Genomic DNA, 12312 nt, shown 5'->3' with positions numbered 1-12312 from the left:
GATGCGGAAAAGGCTTTTGATCGGATAGAGTGGAAATATCTCCTGGCAGCCTTGGAAGGTTTCGGATTTGGGAAAAATATGATAGACTGGATAAGGCTATTATATTCATTACCTACAGCTAGTGTGAACACTAATGGCCTGGTCTCGGACAAATTTGAACTCAAAAGTGGGACAAGACAAGGCTGCCCCCTGTCGCCCATTTTATTTGTCATCGCAATGGAACTCTTGGCTGTGAAGATAAGAGAGGACAGGGCAATTGAAGGTATTCATTATGGAGAAGCCTGTCAAAAAGTCTGGCTTTACTTCGATGATATGTTGCTGGTTATGCAAAATGTGAAGTTTTCCATCCCAGCGCTAATTAACCAAATTGATATTTTTCACAGGGTTTCTGGTTATAAGATCAATTGGTTGAAATCCAAGGCATTGCCAGCATCAAAATCATGTTCGACCTTGACAATGAAGAAGTTTGCTTTCAATTGGTGTCCTGACAAAATGCGCTACCTTGAGATTTGGCTGACTAAAGATGTATCTAAAATGATGGCGGTGAACTTATCACACGTTGTCCAAAATATGGCGTCAGACTTTAAAAGATGGAATGAGTTACAATTAAGTCTATGGGGAAGAGTGCATGCAATTAAAATGACGACAACTCCGAGAATTAACTATGTGTTGAGCATGATTCCCTTGCAGATCAAAAACTGCTATCTGAAGAAAATGGAAAACTTGATCCAGTCCTTCCTGTGGGAGGGTAAACAACAATGTCTAAAACTATAGAAACTACAACTTTCACAAGAATGTGGTGGTCTGGGGGTTCCAGACTTTGAAAATTATCATTTGGGGTTTAGGGCATGATATTTGCTTCCTTTCATAAAAGATTCATCTGATGTCTGGACAATGGCGGAAGCAGGTAGATCTTCACCACTTTCCCCCAGGGCAATTCTGTCAACGGTGGATGGAACAGGATATAAATCATCTCCACCAACTGCATTTGGAAGGTCATGCTCTAGGAATCTCTGGAGAAAGAGCAAAAAGGATGTTTCAGACTATGGATTTACTCCGCTCTTGTTAAATCCAGAAATTACGCTGAATGGGAAACCTCTTTTCTGGTCGAACTGGCTACTGGGAGGTGTACAGTGGCTCGAGGATCTTGTTGAAGAAGGAAAATGGATCAGCTGTAAAAGATTGACGCTAGTTAAAGATCTCAAAGATTGCACAATGGGGAGTATAGGAAGCTGTAAAAGGCTCTGGTGAACAAGATTCCGGATGGATGCAAGAGTTAGCATGTATGGCTGAAAGATATAAATCTGAGTGTGGCATGGCTTCGAAAGTGTACAAAAATCTTGATCATTATAAAGAACCAAATAAAGACTTACTGTCAAAATGGTCAGTTATAATTGACTCAGAGGGCAGATGGAGGAATCTGTGCAAGAATGTGGCTCTAACACCTTTGAATCTAGGAGAAAGGTGTAGACAGATCAAAATTCTGAACAGAGTTTTTAGGATGCCACAAAGATTGCATGAAAGTGGTTTAGCTGATTCAGGTGCCTGTGGGAGGTGCAAACATGCTAATGGGACTTTTGAACATATGATTTGGGACTGTTATGAGCTAAGATCTTTCTGGAGAGGGGTCACTACGAAGATGAATGATGTTCTGCTGATGCATGTGGATTTTGATTATACGACTGGAATTTTGGGTGAAGATGACATCGTGGAAGATCTCTCTTTTCCACAGAGAAGTTGATTTTTCAGGGCGTCAAATTCTGCCAAATAAATCATATTGAGAAAATGGAAAAGTGAAGACAGACCGATGATTACAGAATGGATGGATGATCTAAAACAAGTGTCAAGATTTGAGAAGTTAATTCTATACAGAGATAAGAAAATTAACTTATTTGACCAAATCTGGGGCAGATCTTTAGATTTGTAAGAATGTTGTCATTCTGGTTTGGGTTGAAACTGTAATTTCTCCTCTTTATAGGGTGTTGGATACCCTAAATGTGATGATCCGGGTTGTATATTTTTGTTCATGTACAGGTTATATGTCTTGTGTTGTATTATATTTAAAATGAATAAACATGTAAATTAAAAAAAGAGAAAGCCTTCAACAGGGTTGAATGGTCATTTCTGTTTCATACTTTGGAAAATATGAGATTTGGTTCAACATTTCTCAGAATGGTTCCAGCAAACTATCAGACCCCCTCTATCTAGACATATTATCATACGGCAGGGTACCAAACAGCGATGCCCACTATTCCCACTGTTATATGTCATATATTTAGAGCCTCTGTTAATTAAGCTTCAATCTTTGGAGGAAATTCAAGGGATCGATATGGCAGGCAAAAATCACAAAATAATAGCATTCGTTGATGATATGTTGATGGCAATGTCTGACGCAGAGAGATCGGTCCCAGCGCTTATGAAAGAGTTGGACGAGTTTGGGGTGATTGCAGGGTTAAAAATGAAATAAAATTCAGAAGTCTTAAACATAACAGCCCAACCAGACACCCTGGACTGGGCCAAGGGCACTACTTAGCTAAAAGAAGCGCTCTCATTAATCATGTACCTAGGGGTGGTATTAACCAACACTATGGGGAAATTGTATGGGGCTAACTACCCTCCAGTTCTACAAAAAATACAAATAGATTTGTAAAGGTGGAGCCCTCTATCGATTTCATGGCTGGGGAGGATTACAGTTATAAAAATGGAGGTTTTACCAAAGGTTTTATACTACTTCCAAGCGCTCTGCATCCTGTCCCAAAGTCTTTCTTTAAATCCCTTAATAAAATAGTGTCTACATATATATGGCCGAATAAGCCTCACCGGGTAGCCATGAATATCTTAACGGTGCCAAGAAAAAGGAGAGGTATGGGTCTTCCCCACTTCCACAAATACTGCAAAGCCGCTCAGCTTAGAATAATGAGAGAATGGTTCACAGGAGACATGCGGAAAATGTGAGTGAAACAAGATAGGGAAGTAGCAGGAACTCCTCTATGAGGACTTTTGTGGATAAGGAAAGAACATAGGCCCCTGAATCTGAGAAGAAGTAAGATAATTGGATTGGTGGCGCACATATGAGACAAGGTGTGGCAAAAGGCACACTATAAACCACTCCGTCCCCATTTCTACCAATATTTCAAGAACCCCAATATCCACTGTGGATGGAATGGGGTGCATTAAGAGGCAGGCTGTCTGAAATTGAGAGACATGTTCCAAGGGCAGAAAATAAGATCATTTGAATCATGCAAATGGACCCTGGGTCTCATTGAAGCCGACAGACTAAGCTACCACCTGCTGTACCATTGATTGTTGGACCCAACCCTTAAGACTACACGCCAGTTAACTCGCCTTGAGCTCTATATTACAACCCACTCGGGGTCGACAAAGTGGGTATCTGCTCTTTAAAAATGTCTCAACGAGCGCCCGGCCCGACTCAATGGCAATATCAAAAGAGATGGGAGAATATGCTGGGTATTACCATAGCAGTAGAAACTTAGGAACACCTCTGTGTCAATATACTAAAATGTACATGTTTGATTCAAATACTGGAAATGTGTATTAAAATAATGCATCAATGGCACTACACCCAAGGCCAGGATTCATATGGTGTACCCCTCGACCCCACCTAATTGCTGGAGAGGCTGTAATTCCAAGGGGGACTGGAGGCGTATTTGGTGTGGATGCCCGGCCCTACAGCGTTTTTGGGATGCGATAAAAGCGTATATGAAGGAAATGTTTGCAGGTGTGGACATCACAGATGGGAAAGATCACAAAGTGTTTACCAAGACTCAGCTGAGGGGCTTTCATGATACTTCTTGTAGCGGCTTGGTAGACGATAGCACAGAATTTGAAAAATAGCCAGCCTCCCACAGAAATGGACTGGTTACGTAAGGTATGGCATTTTGTGGTGCTTGAGTGGGCAACCTATACATTACAAGGGGACCATGCGTTCTTCAAACAAGATTGGGACAATGTATTATCATTTCTACAGGGGGACTATATGCGCCAGGGGTGCCCACACAACCTGAGAATTATGGACGTATTCTAAATCGTTTGGTCATACATGAATACTGTTATGTTCAGTCTGATGTATTTCTCTCTGTGGGGGGCATAGGGGTGATGAGGAGAAGGGAGGGGTGCAAACGCTGTTTGTTTTGCAAATCAATTTTCTTTTAATACCAAAAAAGAAATGATGAATATGTGCATGGAAATAAAAAGGAAGTGCATTCGTGGCACTTGAATGGATGCAGTTAGAGACCGAGGCATTCTCTTTGCATGTGCATACAAAGAGACGAGGTTGAATGTTTGTGTTTAAAGGCATGCAGAGGATGGAAATTAAGTAATGGCAGGATGTGCTTATGCATGTGGGTGCTATCCAGCATAAGGGCAAAATGTGGAGTCTTCTGTGCATATGCTGAAAGATTGAGGAACTCCTATGAATGGGTGCAAAAATAATACGGCATCCTTCTATTTGTATTTATTAGTGAACGAGGATACTGCTTCTATCAGAAACACTGGACAATAGGCATCAAACAAAAACAAGCATTGACAATGCCAACAGTTTGGACTTCTCTGTGGATATGGGAAAGGTGTTTGCTAACGTTTGCAGTAAAAATACTGACAGCCCATGAACGGTAGCAGCTTGAAAATGATGCATGTACATGGTCATATAAAAGAAGTGCCTGGCAAATACCTATGTAATATCTGTACATTAGCCGGAACTGTTTGCTTGGCTTACATTTGTTTTTAACAGGATTTCCGTTCAGGGAACGCATACGGCTTATAAATGAAGTGGCTAAATGCAGGCTTGGTTAACACATTTGTATTACACCAGCACCAATGACACCATTAGCTCCCAGAAGACTGCTTTGACAGAAATCCTGGCAGCCACTTCGAGTGCAACGTTTGATTTCAAGGCTTGATAAAGTTAGCTCAAAGAGATCCCAGGAGAGTGTGTTTTGGGCAGAGAGGTGCAGGAAGTGGGTGGCAATGGCCGTAGGGATTAGCATGGGCAGTCAATGGATGGGTAAATAGCCCAACAACACCTACAGCATTGTGCCTTCCCCTGCATATGTCATCTCTCCCTAGATGAACTCCAATACATTCGTTTCAGCTTATAGATGGTGCTAAACACCACCTTATAGATAAAACTAAACATGAGTATTCCTGTGATTTAGTTCGATACAGTCTTGTGATGGCCAGATTGATACATTGAATTGGGACAGAGTATAGACTGACAGATGACTTAATGCAGTTTATGCTACACTGATGTTTTGATTTTTGAGGGCAGGCAGCTCTAGTGAGACGGCTCCTGGTGTGAATTGAAGCATAAGTGATGGTAGCAGTGGGTGTGTAAATGGGGCATAGAGGTTAAGAAGAAATTGGGAGCATAGATAGTGAGATGGTGAGTAGCGGGATACAGAGTTTGCCAAATGGCGGGAGGGACAGCATCCATTCTCAGATTTTTAAACCAGAAAGGGATCTTTCTGCATGGTGCCATCCAGTGTGAGGGCGATGGGAAGATGTGGGAGGGAATGGATGGAAGGTACTGAGTGTACGAGTTGCAAAGTTCAGTACTTTGTTTATAGGAGCCATGGGGGCAGGGGGCGTCCAAAGAGATGGCTAGAACATGTGTCGGGTTGACAGAGAACAAGGATTGAAAACCAAGGTTTTAATCGAGTGATCGTGAAACCAAGGTTTTAATCGAGTGATCGTGAGGTGGGGGTCCAGATTTTTCGTATGTTTACGAGCTTCATCCTAGCATCTATGGCAGTTGAGGTGATACATTGATGGAGCTTTTGGTTGCTGTCAAAAACAGATTTCAAGGTTACTAACCTTTGGGGGTGAGATCAGAGGGAAATGCTGGCGGGAAGGTCATGCAAGGAGGTGAATTCCTTTCATGTTGGAGGAATTGAGATGTGGCACTGAAGTTCCAGTCAGTGGTGGATGGCAGAGCGACACTTGGGTATAGGGGGCAATCCATCAGGGCAAAGGAAAGAAAGGAGAAGATCTGAGTGTCATTGGCAAATAGGTGGTAAGAGCAACTGAAAGAGGAGATGAGTTTGTGAGTGAGAAGGTGTTTTGGGAGAAAACTCGCATACCAAGAGCAGATCCCCAGGGTACGCCTGCAGCCAGGGGATTGTAATAAAGGTATCCAAGTTCCAACAGATCGAGTCCAAGAGTTAGGAGGCAAAATCATTCACACACCAAGAGTTGGATGCCCTTGTTTGAGAGGGAAGACTGAGGCGATATGCCCCAAGGCGGCGGGCCAACCCTGTAGGTAATGAACGCTGCCCAAGTTTAGGCCCTGAGCGCAGCGAGGATACCTTAATGAGGGTGGCAGTGCCGTTACCAAAAGGGTCGACCAGCCACTTTGGGGAATATCGCCAATAGCATCCGTGTAGTGCCCTACACGTGTGCTGATGTTTTTGTTTAATAAAAAAAAAAAAGAAACATACCTTTCCTGAGCAGCCCTGTCGAGCCGCACACTGCTGCTGAAAGCCTGAGTCCATTTTCCATGTTGATGACTTTGATGTCATCAACATGGAAAACGGAATGAGGGGACACCATTAGCCCCCATGTAGGAAACTGCACGGGTGCTATGGTGAAAGTGAAGGGGAGTGGGAAAGGGAAGGGGGCACTGGCTGCCCAGGTAGCTCAGAACGCAGGCTTGTAACACACAGTACAGCCCATGTTCTGGGACTCCTGATAGGCTGGTGCCTATCCAGGGTGCTAATGCTCTATAATATAAAAATGGCCTATGTATGGAGCAGGGGATTTGTGAGTGGTGAGCACTGGTGGGGAAGTTGGAGACAATGTTGTGTACCTCGTGCGAAATCCAGACATGTGAGCGGTCACTGAGGCTGTTAGTCTCCAGACTGTCAGTGGTTCTATTCAAAATGACCCCTTTCAAGAATGAGGAGGAGTGCGGCGGGTAAGTAGCAGGACTGTTGTTGGGGTCAGCAAAGGACTTTTCTAGAAAAGGTGTGACAGTGGCAACTTTATAGCAGGCAGAGAGGATCCCAATTGTGGGGAGATGTTGAGGAGAGAGGGGAGGTGAAAGCAGGCAACAGGTGCACGCTATTTAATCATTTGTGGTGCATAGATAGAGGTCCACGGGAGCACAGGATGGATTGGCTTCCCAAAGAATGGGAGTCAGGTCAAGAGGTAAGATTGGGGAGAGGATTCAGATGACTAATATAGTCAATGTAAGAGGGGGCAGCAGAGAAGTATGAGGGAGGAAGGTGGGATAGACAGTAGTCAGAGAAGTGAAGTACAGCGTCGTTGGCAGAGAGAAGGGGCGCCGGTGCACGGGCAAGGGGCTGCGCGCAAGTTCTGCCAGCACAGGAGAGTGGGGGAAGGGCAGCATTTTCAAGTGGAGGAGGGAGAGTGTAAAGGGAGAGTGGTCGAATTGTAAGCTCCATGGAGAGGATGGTCAATGAGCGAAGGATGGGGGTGAGGTTATGACCTCTGTTATACCCGGTCAAGTAGTGTAGAGTAAATATGGGGTGACTGGAGAGAGTCCAGTTCAAGGCGCTGAGCCTGGGTATGCTCGCAAAACACAATATGTCTCTCCTGCTGATGACAGAAATTAGCCCTTTGGTCTACAGATGCCAACAGAATGTGGCACTTCTATTAATGGGTGCTGATAGAACGTGGCACTCCTGTGCAGGGGTACCAAGAAAGCTTGTCGCGGTTACGTGAGCTACTCGTGTCTGTGTGTGAGTGATGATAAAACGGAACCCTTCTGTGAAGGAAGTGCTGCAAGCAGGTGCCTTTTATGGGTATGGTGACAGCTTTTAACAGCTGCTAGAGGTACCTTTAATGTGTATGTTTGCCGGTAAAATAGTTCAGCGGGTTGAGCGCTCGCCGCTGCGATCTGAGCGTGATCTGCAGGGCGCAGGTTCAAATCCCAGCAAGGCCAACTCAGCCTTTCATCCTTCTGAGGTCGATAAATGAGTTTTGGTTTGGTGATATTGTATGTAATATGTGCTCCGTAAAGCGCTTTGGATTAAGGCGCTATATAAATAACACATCGTTATCACAGTAAACAAAAATTCCAAAGGGAAGAACGTGTGCACATGATAATAGGGGGCAGGCTTGGATGACGTGATCTGTGGTAGTGTCAGGTGGGACGCGCAGGTGGGATTGCCAGAATAATCCTCTGAACGCGGAATGCAAGGCCACACTTCATGTCTTAATAAGCTGCCGCTGCCCCTTGCTTCCAGGAACCTCGGCAATTCTCAGATAAGTGTGAGAAGAGAAGCATGACTCAGCTCAGACTAGACCCATCCCCAGTGGGAAAGAAGTGGAAGGATACGGAATGTTTGGGCTCGTTGCTACGGTTACACCCTTGGATTTTCCATCTGGCTGAAACATCTCTTTTGGTCAGAGCGAGGGGCTGTGGTTGCTTGGTTGCAACAGAGCGCCTAGTTCCGGTGTACTTGGACCACGCGACATGTCATGTGCTGAAAATCTTCTGCAGTTACTGTCTTCATCACCCTTCCACTTTCAGGATCACCCCTCCCGAAAAGGTGTGGGATTGAACTGAACGCCCGCTACCCCTGTCTCCATTCATGCCACCTACAACATATGAAATCTATCAAACCTTGCTGGCAAGGAATGCACACCCTTCTTGCTCCCGTTTGCCATCACATAAAGGGTCAGGGCATATTGGTGGTTCTGAAGATTCGGCTGTGGTGCACCTGGACCGCATGCCGCCAGTTCTAGGTGCCCACATTGACGTTGGCATCAATACTCGTCCTGTGTTTTATCCTCTCGGACATAGCTCTCAACCATTTATGTCGCAAAGGCGGGTGAAAACACCCGATTTTATTTTTGGCGGGTGAGAGGCCCATTGAAACAAGTGGGCGTGCAGGCGGCTTGGCGGGTGAGTCAGCTGTTTACAAGGTGGTGACACCCGCCAAAAGCGTGTGAGTTGAGAGCTATGCTCTCGGATCTCCATTGGCCAATCATTGGTGGCTGAATTGACTTCTGCTATGTGGCAAGTTGGGTGACTTTATTTATTTATTTTTAAGTTTCCCTTGTAACCTCAGGGCACTGTCACTATTCAGTGCCCCACTCTATGCAGAATCGCTCACCTTTCATTATGTAGCGACTGTGCTCTCAGGTGGCTCCTTAATAATCTCCGAAACACATAATATTCCCCTTTCCAAATTGAGGGCAGATCTTCCGCGCTTCTCACTGCAGCTGAGACTGTGAGCACATTTCTCCCGCGCTTCTCACTGCAGCTGAGGCGGCGAGGGTGGGTCTCCCGCGCTTTCCACTGCAGCTGATGCGGTGAGGGCGGATCTCCCGCGTTTCAGATATCCCGGGCTTCTCACTGCTGCTGAGACCGAGATGGCGGATCTCCCGCGCTTTTCACTGCAGCTGAGGCGGTGAGGGTGGGTCTCCCGCGCTTTCCACTGCAGCTGAGGCGGTGAGGGCGGATATCCCGCGCTTCAGATATCCCCGGCTTCTCACTGCAGCTGAGAACGAGATGGCGGATCTCCCGCGCTCCCCACTGCCACAGAGACGGAAGGAGCTAGCGCTCGAATTCTCCAGAGTTTTGTTTCAGTAACTCAAAATAAACTGTTCAGCCTCAGACGTTTATGACACATTTACTGATCGAAAAATTCCACTTCACGTTTTGGAGCTGCTTGGGGAAATTTGGGAAACAATTCTGCCTTCTGTTATGGAGCTGCAAAGGCTGGCTGTGCCTTCTCGGGTTACACGAATGCTCCAGACTCTGCCCAATTTGTGGTGGGCACTGGTCCAACATATGTTCGTGATCAAATCTCTCTGCATCAACCCCAGACTTCTCATGCCCTTATTACGCCCCAGAGGGCTTTGCTGTTCTCGAAGGGAGGCTGGGACGATAAAGGATTTATAACCCTTCTACTGGAATAATCTATTTTATTAACTTAAAGGCGAAAAACGACAAATCTAAGTTTAGAATACAGCGTCACTACATAAACTCGCACCGGCCAGATACGATTATTATGTACATGTTAAAAAAGCTCTTTAAAATAAAAGTGCTTAGGTCCAGGCTGCTTCCTTGACGGTTCCCACATAACACACTGTGCGAAAGTAGGTGGGTCAGTTTTAGGGATCAGATTGGATCTTTACTAGAACAAAACAGTATTTATTACAGACTTGAATTCTTCGTAGAGCTGCATGATCTTAGTTTTTCATCACTGAGATAAGTGGCAGTGACGAAAAGACTAGCAACGGAGTGTGGATATTGGCCCCTGGGAGTGCCAGAAGTGCCAGAAAGAGAATATCCCTGGCTTGCATTTGGTGAAGGGAGGAGCGGAGAAGTGTATTCTTCACTGACTCAAAGTCTGCAGGTTTCATGAGACTCCACCTCAGTGTCCTGCTTCATCCTTCTTCCACCTGCGCCTTCAGAGCAAGATGGAACGTTTCATCTCCGCGAGTAACCTTCTTCACTCAGTGGTGCAGGTTCCAGAACTGTCCCGGATGCAGTAAGGCATGAACCTTCTGGTGGCACTGTCAAACTACATTCACACGCCTAAAAGCCTTGTAGAAAATGGCAGCCCATCTGACTTCATGCTGCGCCATTACAATGAGATCACTGAGGCTGCAATCTATGTGTCCATTTACTGACTCAACAGTGAAGCAGAACCCTTCTACAAAACAGCCTGTGTATGACACAAAAGGCCTTTCACCGACATCAATGTATAAGTCGCATGGACACTTTGCAAAAGTAAGGCCGTCCTACCACTGGAAATTCACAAAATCAGAAAACACTTCAACTTTCCTTTAACATATGACTGTTAGGAAAGATTTCCATTTCATAGGTCATTTTCCCTCCAGTTGTGTACCCCCCAACGTTTTGCTTTGTTTAAAAACCATAGTCTGACTTTAACAGAGGAGCACAGCCTTCTGCTGCACTCCTCTGGGCTTTTCAGTGACTTTGTTATGGGGAAACTGACATACCCTTAAAGAGAGTCAGTATGGGAGACTTTGTTTTCCTTAGTCCTTGTCAATGTTGCAACGTTTCTGCAACATGTTGCAAGTGCACAATGTACCTTCCAGTACAGTGCACTTGGGTCTTACTGTCATTTCTAAAGGCCCTAGATCCTCTCGAAGGATTTTTTAGGAGAAGTGCAGGTGTGCCTTGGACAGGGCGGAAGGCAGCTTAGCTTTTCATGTATTTTTAACCCTTTCCTGCCAGGTAAACAGCAGTTACCACATTTGGCACAAATAGGTGGCCTGGCTCCAAAACGGCCATGCCACGAAGTTTTTTGTCCTGTCCTTTGGCTATCTTGCCCCTTCACCTTCCCTAGGTCAAGCCGACCCAGGTCAGTCTTTATTTGGGCATGCATTCTCCAGGGAAACACCAAGCTTTCACAGGCTTCTGCATGCATTGTGTGTGTGTTTCCAGGATGTGGGCTGGACTGTGTGATTCCAACACAAATCCTCAGTGCCAGAGAGTCTGGTGTGCTGCGAATGCCTGGGACCACTGTGGTCCATGATTGGTCCACGTATGGTATGCCTCTATGTGGAGTGGAGTTGGAATTGGAGTTGGGTGTGTCTTTGCTGACACAGGTTTTAGTTTTGTCGTCCAATTTGTTGGAGGCACAGTAAGAGTGTATTCTTGGGGTGCCATGTAGGTTATGTTTGTCCCATGTTCCATGGTTTATTGGTATGCATTTCCCTAGTGTAATATAATTGGATGTGTTGAGGGTGATAGTGAGCTCCAGGTGGCAGTTTTTCTTGTCGTCAGTGGAGTATGGTTAGTTGGTACATTACGTGCTGGCCATATGTATGTAGGGGATTGTGTTAGTGAACTTTTTAGTTGAATTCCTTCTTGTTGAAGAAATGTAAGGAGGGAAAGGTGTTGTAATGTGTATCTAAGTGTGGTGACATCACTGTGGGATGGAATGTAGTGATGTCAGAGTGTGTGGAGTGTTGGGGAATATTGGTTCCATGATTTACAGTTGAAACCTTAAGCTGGCATGAAGGGGCGTGCCAGTGTCATCCTGGCTACTAACATACAATAAACCTACAAATAACTTAGCTGCTGGTCCGGGTGTTACTTCAGTTACCAAGTTATTACATCTACCTTGGACATGAAGTAGGTGGAGGGAGGATACAGCCTCTACCCAGTAAAGTAAAAGCAGTACAGGACTGGCCTACCCCCACTAATCAAACCCAAGTTAGAGCCTTTTTGAGACTCACTGGGCACTACAGGAATTTCATGGCAGACTATGGGACCAAAGTTGCCCCTCTGGCTGCTCTCAGAACTCCTAAGAAACCCAAGAAGGAAACTTGGTCTGAAGAGTGTGGGAA

The 12312-nt window shown here is 45.3% G+C and overlaps 1 long non-coding RNA gene across 1 annotated transcript in view; it reads right to left on the bottom strand.

Annotated features, from left to right (window-relative positions):
- LOC138581834 (uncharacterized) overlaps positions 1 to 9583 on the bottom strand; it is a 141162-nt gene extending 131579 nt beyond the window's left edge. Inside the window, exon 1 of the long non-coding RNA XR_011304812.1 lies at positions 9099 to 9583. This is a non-coding gene — a long non-coding RNA (uncharacterized lncRNA). The remainder of the gene's footprint in view (positions 1 to 9098) is intronic.
- Between the last annotated feature and the right edge of the window lie 2729 nt (positions 9584 to 12312).

Source organism: Ambystoma mexicanum, chromosome 3q (genome assembly GCF_040938575.1).
Source record: "Ambystoma mexicanum isolate Mex_15411 chromosome 3q, UKY_AmexF1_1, whole genome shotgun sequence".
NCBI classification, from domain to species: Eukaryota; Metazoa; Chordata; class Amphibia; order Caudata; family Ambystomatidae; genus Ambystoma; species Ambystoma mexicanum.
Note: the sequence above shows the minus strand (reverse complement) of the source record. Positions and strands in the feature narration are given on the sequence as shown.